We start from the raw sequence: 14,344 nt of genomic DNA, 5'->3' as shown, positions 1-14,344 counted from the left end.
CAAGAGGGGGCTCAGCACATTCAGAAACTGAGAGTCATTTAATAAGAGTGCCAGAGGTGACAACAAGTGATGAGGTGGATGATCAGCTGGGGCCACACCCACCCACTCCCTGCCTCTGCACACATCTACAGTTTGAGTCACATCTGCCCAAACATCTTCCTTTTTTAAGTTTTATTTTAAATTCTGGGGTGTATGTGCAGGGCGTGCAGGTTTGTTACATGGGTAAATATGCGTTATGGTGGTTTGCTGCACCTGTGGACCCATTACTTAAGTATTAGGCCAAGCATGCATTAGCTTGTTTTCATGATGCTCTCCGTCCCCCTGCCCAGGCCCCCCGACAGGCCCCAGTGTGTGTTGTTCTCCTCCCTGTGTCCATGTGTTCTCATTGTTCCGCTCCCACTTATGAGTGAGAACATGCAATGGTTTTGGTTTTCTGTTCCTGTGTTAGTTTGCTGAGGATAATGGCTTCCAATTCCATCCATGTCCCTGCAAAGGATATGATTTTGTTCTTTTTTATGGCTGCATAGTGTTCCATAGTGTATGTGTACCACATTTCTTATGTGGAATTAACCACATTTGGGTTAATTCAATGTCTTTGCTATTGTGAATAGTGTTGTAATGAACATACACGTGCATCTATCTTTATAATGGAATGATTTATATTCATTTGGGTATATACCCAGTAGTGGGATTGCTGGGTCAAAATGGTATTTCTAGTTCTAGGTCTTTGAGGAATTGCCACACTGTCTTCCACAATGGTTCAACTAATTTACACTCCCACTAACACTGTAAAAGCATTCCTATCTCTCCACAGCCACAGCAGCATCTGTTGTTTCTTGACTTTTTAATAATCGCCATTCTGACTGGCCTGAGATGGTATCTCACTGTGGTTTTGATTTGCATTTCTCTAATGATCAGTGATGTTGAGCTTTTTTTCATATGTTTGTTGACCACATGAATGGCTTCTTTCGAGAAGTGTCTGTTCATGTCCTTTGTCCATTTTTAATGATGATGTTTGTTTGTTTGATTTCTATAATTTGTTTAAGTTCCTTGTAGACTCTGGATATTAGACCTCTGTCAGATGAATAGATTGTAAAAAATTTTCTTCCATTCTGTAGGCTGTTTCCTCTGATGATAGTTTTTTGTTTTTTTGTTTTGTTTTGTTACTGTGCAGAAGCTCTTTAGTTTAATTAGATCCCATTTGTCAATTTTTGCTTTTGTTGCAATTGCTTTTGATGTTTTTGTCATGAAATCTTTGCCCATGCCTATGTCCTGAATGGTATTCCCTAGAGTTTCTTCTAGGGTTTTTATAGTTTTGGGTTTTATATTTAATCCATCTTGAGTTAATTTTTGCATAAGGTGTAAGGAAGGGGTCCAATTTCCATTTTCTGCCTATGGGTAACCAGTTCTCCCAGCACTATTTATTAAATAGAGAATGTTTTCCCCATTGCTTTTGTCAGGTTTGTTGAAGATCAGATGGTTGTAGGTGTTCAGTCTTATTTCTGAGTTCTCTATTCTGCAAACAAGGAAGGCTGAAAGGACACAAAGATAAATTGAATAGTTCTTGAAGTCATGTCATCTGGAATTGTAAAGAAATTCTTTGAAGCTTGTCTCAACTTTGTTGTCCAGTTTTCAAAATAGCCACAGGGGAAACCATTAATTCAGCTGCCCTTTGAGTAGATGCCCTGGAGTGGGAGCTGGGAGAGAGAATTTCCCAAGCCCCATAGAGGTGATCCTGGAGGTGGGTGGCACAGCTCTATGTGTCTGTTTTTGTACCAGTACCATGCTGTTTTGGTTACTGTAGCCTTATAGTATAGTTTGAAGCCAGCCTCCAGCTTTGCTATTTTTGCTTAGGATTGTCTTGGCTATATACCGCCCAAACATCTTTCTAGTGCTGTGCTTTGGCTGGGTCACTCCAAGCGTCTCGGTGGGAAGGGGCCTACCATGGTGGAAATTGCTCTGATTTGGAAGATAGGAAGTTGAAGGTTTGAATTCTACTTCTGCTGCTTTCTATCTGTATGACTTGAACAAGTTACTTCACTTCTCTGAGGCTTAGTTTCTGATTCTGTAAATGAGGACAGTAATATTAATACATACTCCATGGACTTAATGCAATGATTAAAAGAGACACTATATGTAAAGGACTTTGTACCGTTTTCTACAAATGGGAGCCATCCAGTCAAACAACGGATCCTGTGTCCACCAAATGAAGCCCTAATCCCTCAGTCTGGCCTTAAAGCCTCCTGAATTTGGGTTCAGTCTCCACATCTCCCTTCTGCTGACTATCATCCCATAATCCTCATGCCACTCCCTGGGCCTGGAATCACCTCTCTCATCACCCCTCTCAATCCATGTCCCTCAGCCTTCAAGAAAAGCGTAATTCAAACAACAACAAAAAGGAAATAGCATTTTCACAGCCCTTCTGAAAGTGGAAGTGAGAAGAGAAGCTGAATGCCACGTGAGCTTTGGCTCCTGACAAAAGCTTTCTCTTCCTCTGTTGAATTTTCACATGCTCTGAGTGCCTTCGATCAGACAGGGGTGCATGTGGAGGGGCCGTGTCTTCTTGATTCCCTCTGACTTCACCTTGACTGTAAACCCTTAAGGAGCTGGGCCACTCCTTTTCAGATTTCCCTTTCTCCCCGGCACTGCCCAGCATAGAGTAGGCATCATTAATATTGTCCACCAACTTAGGCATTTGATAGGGACAGGCAGCATTTTATATTAACTTATTTGGATAGAGGATGATATCTGGGGCTGGTGAAGGGGGAGCCTATTTTCCAGGCAGAAAGGCCTATTTTACATCTTTAGTGCCAGTCTGTGCAGTTTTAGCAGAGCCTGAGTGACTTGGGCAGGCGCAAGGCCCAGGGGAGATGCAAATTCAAATGCTACACTTCAATAACTGGATGAGACAGATGTTGCTTCTGGCAGATTTCAAGTTCTAATATTTGGAACAATAAGGCTCCTCTCATGTATAACTTCCTTGACTTGGGGCTTTTCCAAGCAATGTCCACTGATAATTATTCCTTTCCATGCTTTAAACACTGGGGTAGAATATAACCCAGTTAGCCCTGGTTCCTGCCTAGAAGGGCATGGTGTTGAAGTGGGACAATACTTGGAAATAAATTATCTCCCTGCCTGCCACCAAACTCATCTAGCTGTCAAGTCAGACCCTGAATATGACTCAGCCCCTCCCCGAAAGCCAGAACATCCACGTTTCTTAGGCCCAGGCTACAGTCCGGTTGTGCGGCTCAGTCACAGCAAATGGAGGCTGAGAGTGTAGACCAGGGATTCACTAACAAAAACAAATCTCAAGGGGGCACGTGAAACTCCAGAAACGGAACCCCAAAGGAAAAGTATTCATAGTTCAACTTCATATTTGTCTTAAATTTTAAATTATTTTCATCAAAATAATGCATGCAAATGATTTTTAAAAATCCAATGCTACTAAAAGGCTTATAGTGACAAACAGAGGTCCATGGTCCCACCCCCTCAAGCTCCCTGTCTGCTCTCCAGAGGCAATCTCTTACAACTCTTTTACCTGTTATTTGATAATTCCACCATATTTTAAAATAATTGATAATAGAACTACTTCTAAATTCATTTTCTTTAGACATTATCCATTGCTGTCTAAGGTTGAGACATCAACTTGATGATTGAGGCCTTAGCATTCTTTTTTTTTCTGAGACAGAGTTATACGTATCACCGAGGCTACAGTGCAGTGCAGTGGCACAATCTCAGCTCACTGCAACCTCTGCCTCCCAGGTTCAGGTGATTCTCCTGCTTTAGCCCTCAGAGTAGCTGGGATTACATGCCCCTGCCACCACACCTGGCTAATTTTTACATATATATATATATAACATATATATATATATAACATATATATATATATATATATATATAAGAGCGATTGGCCTAAATCTCTACTAAAGAGATTGGCAAGGCTGATCTCGAACCACGTTGGCCAGGCTGATCTCCAACTCCTAAACTAAAGTGATCCACCTGCCTTAGCATTCTTCCAGCACCATCCCTCCCTTCCCCTTCTCTAACCTATAAATACACATATAATACGATTTTCTATTAGTTCAGTGGTTAACATTTATATTGGCGTGACTATGTACCGATTACTTTCCTTTCTCATACAACCTTTTGTTTTTCCTGGAGTTATTAATTCCATCATTGTTTTTATTTTCTTATTTGCTTAGTTTCCTAAGTACCTACAATTAATTTTTTCAAATTCTCCAACATTAAACACCTGATAATAAATTTACAAAATTCTTAAATATATCACAGATGTTCTATCAACTTTATTTTTGTACCTCAGCCCTCTAACCTGTTGCTTTCATCTAAATGGGTCGTTTCTGGACAGGTCCTGATGCAGAACAGTCCTTCTGGGATTTTTGCCTCTTTCCTGGGTAGAAACCACTGGTTCCTGGACCCTGTGTTCTCCTCTTCTTCTTCTTCTTCTTGTTTTTGTTTGTTTTTTGTTTTTTGTTTTTAGGTTTCTTTTTTTTGTTATTATACTTTAAGTTCTGGGATACATGTGCAGAACATGCAGGTTTATTACATAGGTATACATGTGCCATGGTGGTTTGTTGCACCCATCAACCTGTGCTCTACATTAGGTATTTCTCCTAATGCTATTCCTCCCCTAGGCCTCACCTCCGACAGGCCCCAGTGTGTGATGTTCCCCTCCCTGTGTCCATGTGTTCTCATTGTTCGACTCCCACTTATGAGTGAGGACATACAGTGTTTAGTTTTCTGTTCCTCTGTTAGTTTGCTGAGAATGATGGTTTCCAGCTTCATCCATGTCCCTGCAAAGAACATGAACTCATCCTTTTTTTCTTGGTTGATTTTCTTGTTGTGCTAAATCATTTCCTGCAATACTTTCCTAAGAAGAAAACATGCAATGAAGACAAAGCTTTTGAGATCTTCCATGTTTAAAAATGTCTTTATTCTATACTTACACCCAATAGATAGTTAGGCTAGCTATAGAACTCTTGTATGAAGATAATTTTCCTCAGAATTTTGAAGGCATTGTGTCAGTGTCCTGTAGCATCTGACACTGCTGATGAGAAATCTGATGCCTTTCTTATTTTTGATCAGTTATATGTGAACTGTTGTTTCTATGCTAACTTTTGGAATCTTATTTATCCCGTCTTTTGAAATTGTGTAATTACTTCCACAGGTGAGAATCTTTCTCTTTAATTGTGCAGAATTCTCAATACTCATTTCCTTTCATTCTAAATCATTGTGTTACTACTTTGATAATTTTCTCCTCATCTCCCATTTTTCTATTCTTGCTCTCTTTCTCTGAAACTCCTTGCAGTCAGATAATAGGGCTACTCTTCTAAGTTTTATTTTAGTATTTTCTGTCCTTTCCTTCATCTCTTTATCATTTTGTTCTTTATGGAAGATTTTCTCAAATCCATCTTCCAACTTATCGACTGTATTTTTATTATTTTATCGTATTTTTAATTTTGAAGAGCTTCCCCCCACCCCGGTTCATTTTTCATGGAATCCTGTAATTGTTTTTTAGATATAATATTTACAACTATATTTTAGAGGGTATTACGGTTAGGGTATATTGTCCCCTACATTTGTTCTGTGGCTACATTTTTGTCTCTTTGCTCCAGGTTGCTTTATCTTTCTGTTGGTTTCTTTTTGCCTTTCTCCTTTGTGTTAGACACTTTTTCAAAAGTGTGGTTCTCCCATTCATGTTTAAAAAGAAGGTGAGCAAAAGCTGTGGGTGGCCCCACAAGTCAGTGTGTGAATGCTTTTTCTCTTTGGAGGTTTGGATTCTCCTCCAAAGAATGGGAGATGCCTATTCTGGGAGCAGATTCACTGCCAGTGACTGAGGGCTCTGAGATTTATTTTCCTGCTTTTGGCCTCCTGTTTTGCTGCTCTATCTGATATGTCCAAGCCTGGAATGACTGTGGTTCCATTGATTGTGAGAATGAACCCCACCTTCTGGTTCCCATCAAGAAGTGGATAAAGGGCATGGGGTCTAAAGGCCTGCCACCCAATCTCTGTTTTCATTCCCACCCTCACCCTGCCTTTGGTGGGTCCTCCATGCGTATGTGTGAAATTTTGTTACATATATATGTGTGGTGATTAAGTCAGAATATTTTAGGTGTCCATCACCTGAATATAATACATTTTTGTTAACTTTAGTCACCCTACCCTACTATCAAACACTGGATTTATTCCTTCTGTGTTTATACCCTTTAGCCCACTTCTCTTTGTCTCACCCCATCACTATTCTGTCTCTGTTATCTCTTTACACTCTCCACATCTATCTGATCAAATTTTTTAGCTTCCACACGTAAGTGAGAGAGAACATGCCATATTTGTCTTTTTGTGCCTGGCTAATCTCACTTTAGTTAATGCCCCCCAATTCCATCCACATTGCTGTAAATGACATGATTTCATTCTTTTTAATGGCTGAATAGTATTCCATTATGTATATATACGAAATTTTCTTTATTCATCCATTGGTGGACACTTAGGTTGATTCCACATCTTTACTATTGTGAATAGTACTCCAATAAACATGTGAGTACAGGGATCCCTTTGACGTATGGATTTCTTTTCCTTTGAGTAGTACCCGGAGGTGAGATTGCTGAATTGAATGGTAATTGTATTTTTAGTTTTTAGAAATCTCCATACGGTTTTCCGTCACAGCTGTACTAGTTTACATTCCCACCAACAGTGTATAAATTTTCCTTTTTCTCTGCATCCTTGCCAGCATCTGTTATTTTTTGTCATTTTAATAATAGCCATTTTGACTGGGGTGAGATGATATCTCACCGTGGTTTTGATTTCCATTTCTCTGATGATTAGTGATATTGAGCATTTTTTCCTGTAAGATTGCTTGAGAACCAAGCAAGGCAGAGGACATCCAAACCCTTTGAAAAATAGAAAATGTTTCAGGAATAGGGGAAGGAACATTTCTTGAAAGATGACCCATGGTGGGGCTCCATGTGGATGCTTCTCTCACATCCAATTCTCAAAGCCACCTTTTGTGTGGTAAGTGTTGTAGCCTTGGAAGTCCATCTCATTATTATGTCCAACAGAGAGAAATGAGAGGGTAATCAAAAGAGCCTGTGTTCTTGAGATACCTGTTATTGTTAGTGTTGCAATAGAATCAGAGCATGAATGCGCACCAAAAATAGCAATTCTAGAACAACACGTTTGCTGCAATGAATTGAGCCATCTTACTAGCTGGCTTGTACTCTGTGGGGTCAGGTGTGGAGAGGGTGACATTGACCCTCATGCCCAATAGGTAAGGTTGGTAAGGCAAACACTACCAGCCACATGCTCCCCACCCCAGGATTCAGTAAAGCTGTGGCCAGCAGGGTCCTTCCCAGGGGGCAGTTGTTGGGAGGAACAGGAAGGTCAAAGAAACTCCATGAACATCTGCTGACTGTCGCTGGTTCCCTGTGAGGCCCCACTCCTAAACAAGCAGGAAGCATTCAAAGGTGTAACAAAGCAACCTTACTGAACGTGAGTGCAGGATTCACGATCTTGGTGTTTTTGTAATAGCATGAGCTATTGGAGTCAAGCTTGAGTGATCACTGATGAGTTCTGTATAGGACCTGCCATAGAGGAGAGTGACAGGTTCAGCCTGATAGAATCTGCATATAAATTCCCTATTCAGCTAGCAACTGCCACCAGAGGGAAGGGAAGGTGGCAAGGCGGCATTGCTTTGCTCCAAGAACTGCAGATCTGAGGAATAATGTCAAGGAAAGAGCCCCAAGCAGGGATCAGAAGAGCCAGGCTCTTGTTCTGCCGGACCCCCTAATTTCTCATGTGCCTTTGCGTGAGTTACCTGACCTTTACAGGTCTCCATTTTCTCTTCTACGGACTGGAAATTATAATCATACTTTGTGGGAAAATATTATTTATAATACTATAAAACATCAGCCTTCTAATAGGACAACATATAGGAAAGTTTTAACATTTTTATAAAAAGTATTTTAAGAGCAGGAGTGTCTGTTGTTTCAGGGATTTCTGTCTGTAGCTGGAGCATCTCTTATCTGTGCTGTCATTCATCCTCCCCAACACACATTCAGTAAACAGGCATTTATTAAACACCTGCCTTGTGCCTGACACTGAGCAGATACATAAAGGAACAAGGCAACAGATGACCCTTCAGGAGCTCAGTCTACAGGGAAACACACCCATAAAAAGCACATTGCTATGCAGAGTAACAAGTGCCTTAATGGAAATTGGTACCAGATAGAGAAGTCATCCATGGGAGGGAATGCTGTAATGTAAAGGATGAGTAGATAGATGTGCCGCGGAAAGGGATTCTTCCTAAAATGGCCCAGCAGCGTCCTTTGCTAAAGCTAGATTTTACAGGAAAGTACACAGACGGGCTTAGGAGAAGTTTCAATTGACTGACTAATGTTTGGCCAAGTAAATAATTTTTGTCAGATATGTGGATGGACATGAAGATTTGGAATCATGGGCCCGTAGATGTGTCTTAGGTTGAGTTCCCCAGAAAAGAGACCCTGAGATGGAGATGTGGGCAGGAAGCTGATTGGAGAATGAGCTCAGATCAATGCCTGCAGGGGAGAGAAGGGGACGGGATTCAGCAGAGGGAAAAGGTGAGCCGCTCTCAGCACAACAGAGGTCTCAGTTGAGCACACAGGGAGCTCTGGAGCTGGGATGGCCCATCAGAGTGGGATAATTTGGAGGTGGGGAAACAGATCTTTATGCCCCCACATCAGTCAGCCATTGGATGCAGTTTGTTCTTGGGGAGGGCTGGGTAGCCTTGGTGGAGGAAACATCCTTCAAGGGCACTTCCAGGAGACAGGCCTAGCCGTGGTCCATAGCCAGCAATGCTCCCAGCAGCTATAAGACAAGCCTGTCAGTTCTGGATTATGCACCACCATCCGCTGCAGGTGACGCAGGTGTTGGGGAAGCCCTAGGTCAGTGGCCGTCAAATTGCTCTACATTAGAGTCACCTGGAGAGCTTGAACAACCCCAGCACCTAAGCCGCATTCCCAGACCAGTTAACCCCAAATCTCTGAGATTGGGGAATAAGTATCAGTAGTTTGTAAAAACTCCCCAAGTGATTCTAATGGGCAGCCAAGTTCAAGAATCACTGCCCAGGGGATGTGTGCGAGACGAATGAGAGGAGGGCTTGCCTCACAACCCTGGATAAGTATCCCGAGAAGCTGGAGGAGAACCAGGGAGAGTGTGTCATAGAAGGCAAGGGGTCGAGGGTGGGGGTATTTAGAAAGAAGTAAGTGGCCACCTCCAGCAAGAACCTACATGCCTGAGTGGGAGGAGCAGCCAGCTGTTCTAAAATGTACCCAGAATTTGTATTAATCCTGTATGGTGAGGTGATGGACATGGAGGCAACTGTGTTTGAAAGAAGAATTTATTACTCACAGTTCCCTGGAGAAGGGGCATACCACACCATGCAGGGCCACGCGGGGAAGCACTGGGATCAGTCAGGAGGCAGAAGGAGGGAGGGGACAGCCTGCACCAGAGCCTTTATTGTGGCCTGATGGCAGGAATGAGTGAGTAGGGGAGGCAGGCTTAGGGTCATGTTGCCAGGCTCTGGGCTACAGGGCTGTTCCCTCGTTGTCTGATACCTGCCTCTGGAGTGACCTGTGGGAGGGGAAATGTTGGCTCAGAGTGTGAGAGTTTGATGAAGGAAGTGAATGGAGTATAGACTTTGGATTGGTGGGTTTGCATAGGAAAGGCGTGCTCTCAGGCAGGGTGTTTACTAGCTCTAGGAATTATTAATAGCTAGGGAGCTGCTGATAATAACTGCTCGGGAAAGGTCGGTCTCTCTGAAATCAGAAAGGTCATACAATATGAAAACGTAATAAAATACAGAACACGTAAAACATGATTAATATTAATACACTAACCCCATGGCCACCTAGGTTGGGGGTCAGAGTGGGCTGGATTTAGCCTCAGTTCACCCCTTATCAGGGAGCTGAGTGCTGGGTGCATCTTTCACAAATACACAGAATAGCCTTGACCCTGGATCCCTTGAGTTGCAGCGGAGAGACAGAAAGAGATGTACATCTTGCAGCAGAGACAGAGAAAGAACACCTGCCAACCTGCAGGCTAGGAGAACTGCAGGGGCGAGTGGGTGGTCCCAAGGTTGGGACACTCCAGAACCCTCAGAAATTGTTCATGAGGGAACATTATCAGTGTTACACGTCCGTTGGCCCCAGAGTCCCAATGTACAGCCCCACACACTTGGTCCCTAGAGGGGTCAGACACTGGCTAGCAAGCCGGGGGGAAGAACAGTAGGAAGGAGAAGAGAAATAGAGAAGTTGACCATCTACCTCCCACCCTACCTCTTTCCGCTGCAGGCTTCCAGCCTAAAGCAGGCTTGAAGGAAGGGGTATGGGAGATGGAAGATGTGTCAGTCAATCCATTCAATTTGGTTGATTTTGATGATTATTTTGTACTGGCCATTCTGATGTCTAAATTGAACTTGTGATTCTAGGATAGGACCCTGCTCAGTTTGAGCAGAAAAGACATGAGCCCCTAGAATGGGGCAGGGAAATAAAGCCCCAGGAATTAAATTTTACAGAAACAAGGAGACAAAGATCAAGGTTGTATTTAGATAACATTCTGGACTGTTCTTAGGTAACACAAAGTTACATTTGTAACACACTTAGCAGGGAGCTGGGCACGTGGAGCCCACTTGATCAATGTCAGCCATTATTAGAATAAGAGCCTACATATGAAGAAATATAAAGAAGAGCATTTCATTTAATGCCCCAAATAGCTGTGTAAGGTAGGGCTTGCTCTTCCTCTTTCCAATCCAGCAGCATGGAGCAATGGCCACCTCTGGAGCCCTGTTGCTGTCGGTGGCATAAGTGGCCCAGCCAGCATCAATCCCCTCGCCATGCTCTCTTGTCTGGAGGCCATCAGCTTGTTGGAACACCCTTAGGAGAACTTGACTTGGGGTAAGAGTAATGATTTCAACTCTACTTAGACATCTTTTGCTGATTCATCATAGTCCAGGACGATATTATTTATGGACTAATGTAGTTTGTAGCTTGGGGGAAATATGACCTAGAAGTCTATTTAAAACATGAAAACCTTGCAGATTAAAGAACAAGATAATAGAGTTATTGCAAAGCCCATTCACCTGACCTGATTGGGAGTTAAAAATCACCTTGGCCAACAAGACGGTTCTTTTCTTTCCTCCTGAGTGAAATAGCAGGTGCAAAGACTCTGCCCGTGTTCTAGATGGATGCTCTAGGGCTTTACCAAACCCAGCAGGCTGAACCAACACCACACTCATCTTTGAGGTTGTCATTTGGTGGCACCTCATGGTCTTGTGTCAGGCGAGTAATATGCACTTTTTAAAAACATGCCTTCCTTTTTTAACAGCCCTTGAAAAAGACACTCAGAGGCCACTGTCTGAAATTGGCAAGGGCTGTTTGTGAAAGGGACCAGTGTGTAGGAAAGCCCTTTCTCGCGCTGAGTTCTTCCTTCAGTACACATGTATTGAACTGCTACAGTGTGCTGGCAGGTCTCTGCCTTCAGGCCATGCACATCTAATGTAAAACGCTGAGGCCTCAGCTCTGTGTTGGGACCAAGTGCTCAGGAGCTCCACCGAGGGCCACTGAGAGTCTTAGGCCTAGGTCAGGTGGAAGAAGGTCAGACCAAGCTCTCCTGGCCCTTCCCCTGAGTCTGGTGGCCTTGTGGCTCCTCTCTGGTCACTAGGTATGTCTTATCAGGCCTCCTGGATCTGAATTCAGACTCTGGGATCCCAGACTTGGTGGCCAGTCGTGCCTCTATGACTGAGTTGTGGCCTCAATGAGCCATTGAACCCCTCTGTGCCGCAGTTAATATTTCTGTATAGTGGAGATATCACAGGCTGTTTATCTGCGAGCTGTTGTGAGGATGAGGGCTGATGAACTATCCAACGTGCTTGGTAATAAAAGCCGCTCTTTCCTGTTGAACACCTACAGTGTGTGCAGGCCTGTGCTCAGTACTCCGGACATCCATTCATGGACTAAATCCTCCCAACAGCAATCCTTCCTAGGAACATGTGCTGACATTGTCCCCATTTCACAGATGAGAACTCTGAGGCATAGGCATTTCAATAACTTGCCCATGACACAGTGAGTGGGGGTAGAGGCAGAATTCAAATCCAGACCGCCTGCAAGAGAGCTGTGCCCATAACCACTCACTAGGTTGCCCTGACCCAGGCTGCAAGCCCCTGCTCAGTAAGGGTTGCTGATGGCGATTACATCTTTACCACTGTCATTGGGAGAGAAAACGTGCATGTTCATTGTCAGAAATTCTTCCATAAAGCACAGGGCGTAGCAGAGCCTTTATTGTGGCCCCAGGGCAGGAGTGAATGAGCAGGGGAGGCAGGCTTACTCATTGAGATGACGTGTGTGCAGGTCATCCAAGCTACTTTTATTATCTGGGTGGGCCACATGTATAATATGGGTGGAAACCTTTCATTCAACACACACCTACCCACACACCAAATCACACTTTTCTTGGTAGAAGATGAGGGGAATAATCTCTCCTAACTACAACACCCCTCCCTCAGCTAATATCTCCAGGAAATCTCTGAACACTTGGTGGAAAAAGCCAGGTTCACAGATGCCGCTGCTGGCTCAGCTCAGTCCCTCTGGAGTAAACTCTTATCTGAGCTCCACTCTGGACACTCCCGACCCTCACCTTTTCCACTGTTCACCCCAGGGATGCGTACAGAGTGGCCACTGCCACTGTCCTTCCCCAGTTCAGAAATGTTGGCATCCCAATCCGGGGGCTGCCCACCCTGAGGTTTAAAGAATCCACCTTTCCTCCAGAGGTAGAAATAAGACCGTAGTCACCCATGTGACCCCCCTTAAGAAAGAGTCCACATGTCATTGTATTTAAGACACCAGAGATCAAAGGCTATGCCATAAACTTGATAACAGCCTTTCAGCAATACGTCATGCAAAGTTAAATGTACCCACTGACTGTAAGATTCCAAAAACACTGAATTGTAGATTCAAGGAAATAGAGAGTGTCCATCTCAACTAGTGCATACACCCCTCAAAGGTTCCTGTTGTCCTCAAGCCACGTCCAAGAGCCATGGAAAGGCAGCAAAGCCACCCATGACCTGACTTCTGCTCAAGGCTTCAGCCTCAGCTCCCACATCTCCAGCATCTCCTGACTTTGTGTTTCCACTACAGTTGTTGTTCCCCAGTGAGCCTGGGCGGATCATGCCTCTGTGTGGTTGTACATGCTGTTCCTACTCTGGGGGTGCCCTTCCACCCAGTGGCAGCTCCACAAACACCACCCCTGGGAAGTGCCCCCTCTGTGATGATGCTGTGGGAGAAGATTGGGCTCGATTTCCACCTGTGTGGTTCCTGGCTGGGAGGCCTCAGCACAGGAATCGCCCACCGCACCTTTAATGTGCCAGCCGTGTGGGGGGTGAGTGGCTGTGCAGTGGAAGGAGACAGCTGTGGGAAGGGCTCACACCACCTGGCACATGGTAAGAGCTTCATGGGGTTGGTTCCCTTGTGTTTTCTCAGATCCTGTTTTTACCCTTACTGAGACGGGAGCGAAACCCCTCGAGAAAATAAAATCAGCAACACCACACGCGGGCTTAGTGGAAATTCCACTTCTATGTATGTTGGGGTTTTTACTTCCTGGTCTTTCTTTTTAATCAAGCAATGACACACATACCATCAAATTCATCCTTTTAAAGTATACAACTCAGTGGGTTTTGGTATCTTCATGGAGTCGGGCCACCATCAGCCTTCCCTAATTCCAGGGTGTTTGCATCACCCTAGATGAAACCCCACACCTATGAGAAGTCATCCCCACTCCTCTGTCCCCAGCCCTCTTGGCCCCCCAGCAGCCCTAGCCTACCCCTCCCAGCCTTCTAACGAGAGCTCCTCCTGAAACTGGAAAGCCAACATTGGCCTTGCCAGTTCCTCAAAGGGCGTTGGAAGGGCTCTGCCGGCTGATGGAACCAGAGGAGTTTTGTGAATAAAAATTATTATTAGGTACAGAAAAGGGAATCAAATCTAAGGCACCCCTTAGGTGGAGATGAGGACTGGACCAGCTGCTGGCCGTGTGCCCCCGGCAGGCCACGTCCCCACACACTCTGGGGCCTGGGGCCCTGCTGCTCTCCCCTCATGGGATCTTAGAACTTGCAAAAGTCTCCATCACCATGGACCTCAGTAGGGAGCAAGGCTTGGGAGAGCAGAAGAGGGAAGCCCTGACTCCCAGCAGGCAGCTGGGGGAGAGGTGGGGAGGCTGTCCCCAGGCCCTGCCCGTGCTTTTGCCCCAGGATCCTGAGGGCACCTTCCCATGGGCCCCACCTGAAGCCAACAGAGCCTCTGCCCAT

At 44.6% G+C, this 14,344-nt stretch overlaps 1 protein-coding gene across 1 annotated transcript in view; it reads left to right on the top strand.

Moving 5' to 3' along the window:
• Nucleotides 1-14,344, top strand: part of SLC2A9 (solute carrier family 2 member 9) — a 192,563-nt gene that overhangs the window by 67,566 nt on the left and 110,653 nt on the right.

Source organism: Theropithecus gelada, chromosome 5 (genome assembly GCF_003255815.1).
Source record: "Theropithecus gelada isolate Dixy chromosome 5, Tgel_1.0, whole genome shotgun sequence".
Taxonomy (NCBI): Eukaryota; Metazoa; Chordata; class Mammalia; order Primates; family Cercopithecidae; genus Theropithecus; species Theropithecus gelada.
The sequence above is the reverse complement of the archived record's forward strand: the minus strand, read 5'-3'. Positions and strand labels throughout refer to the sequence as shown.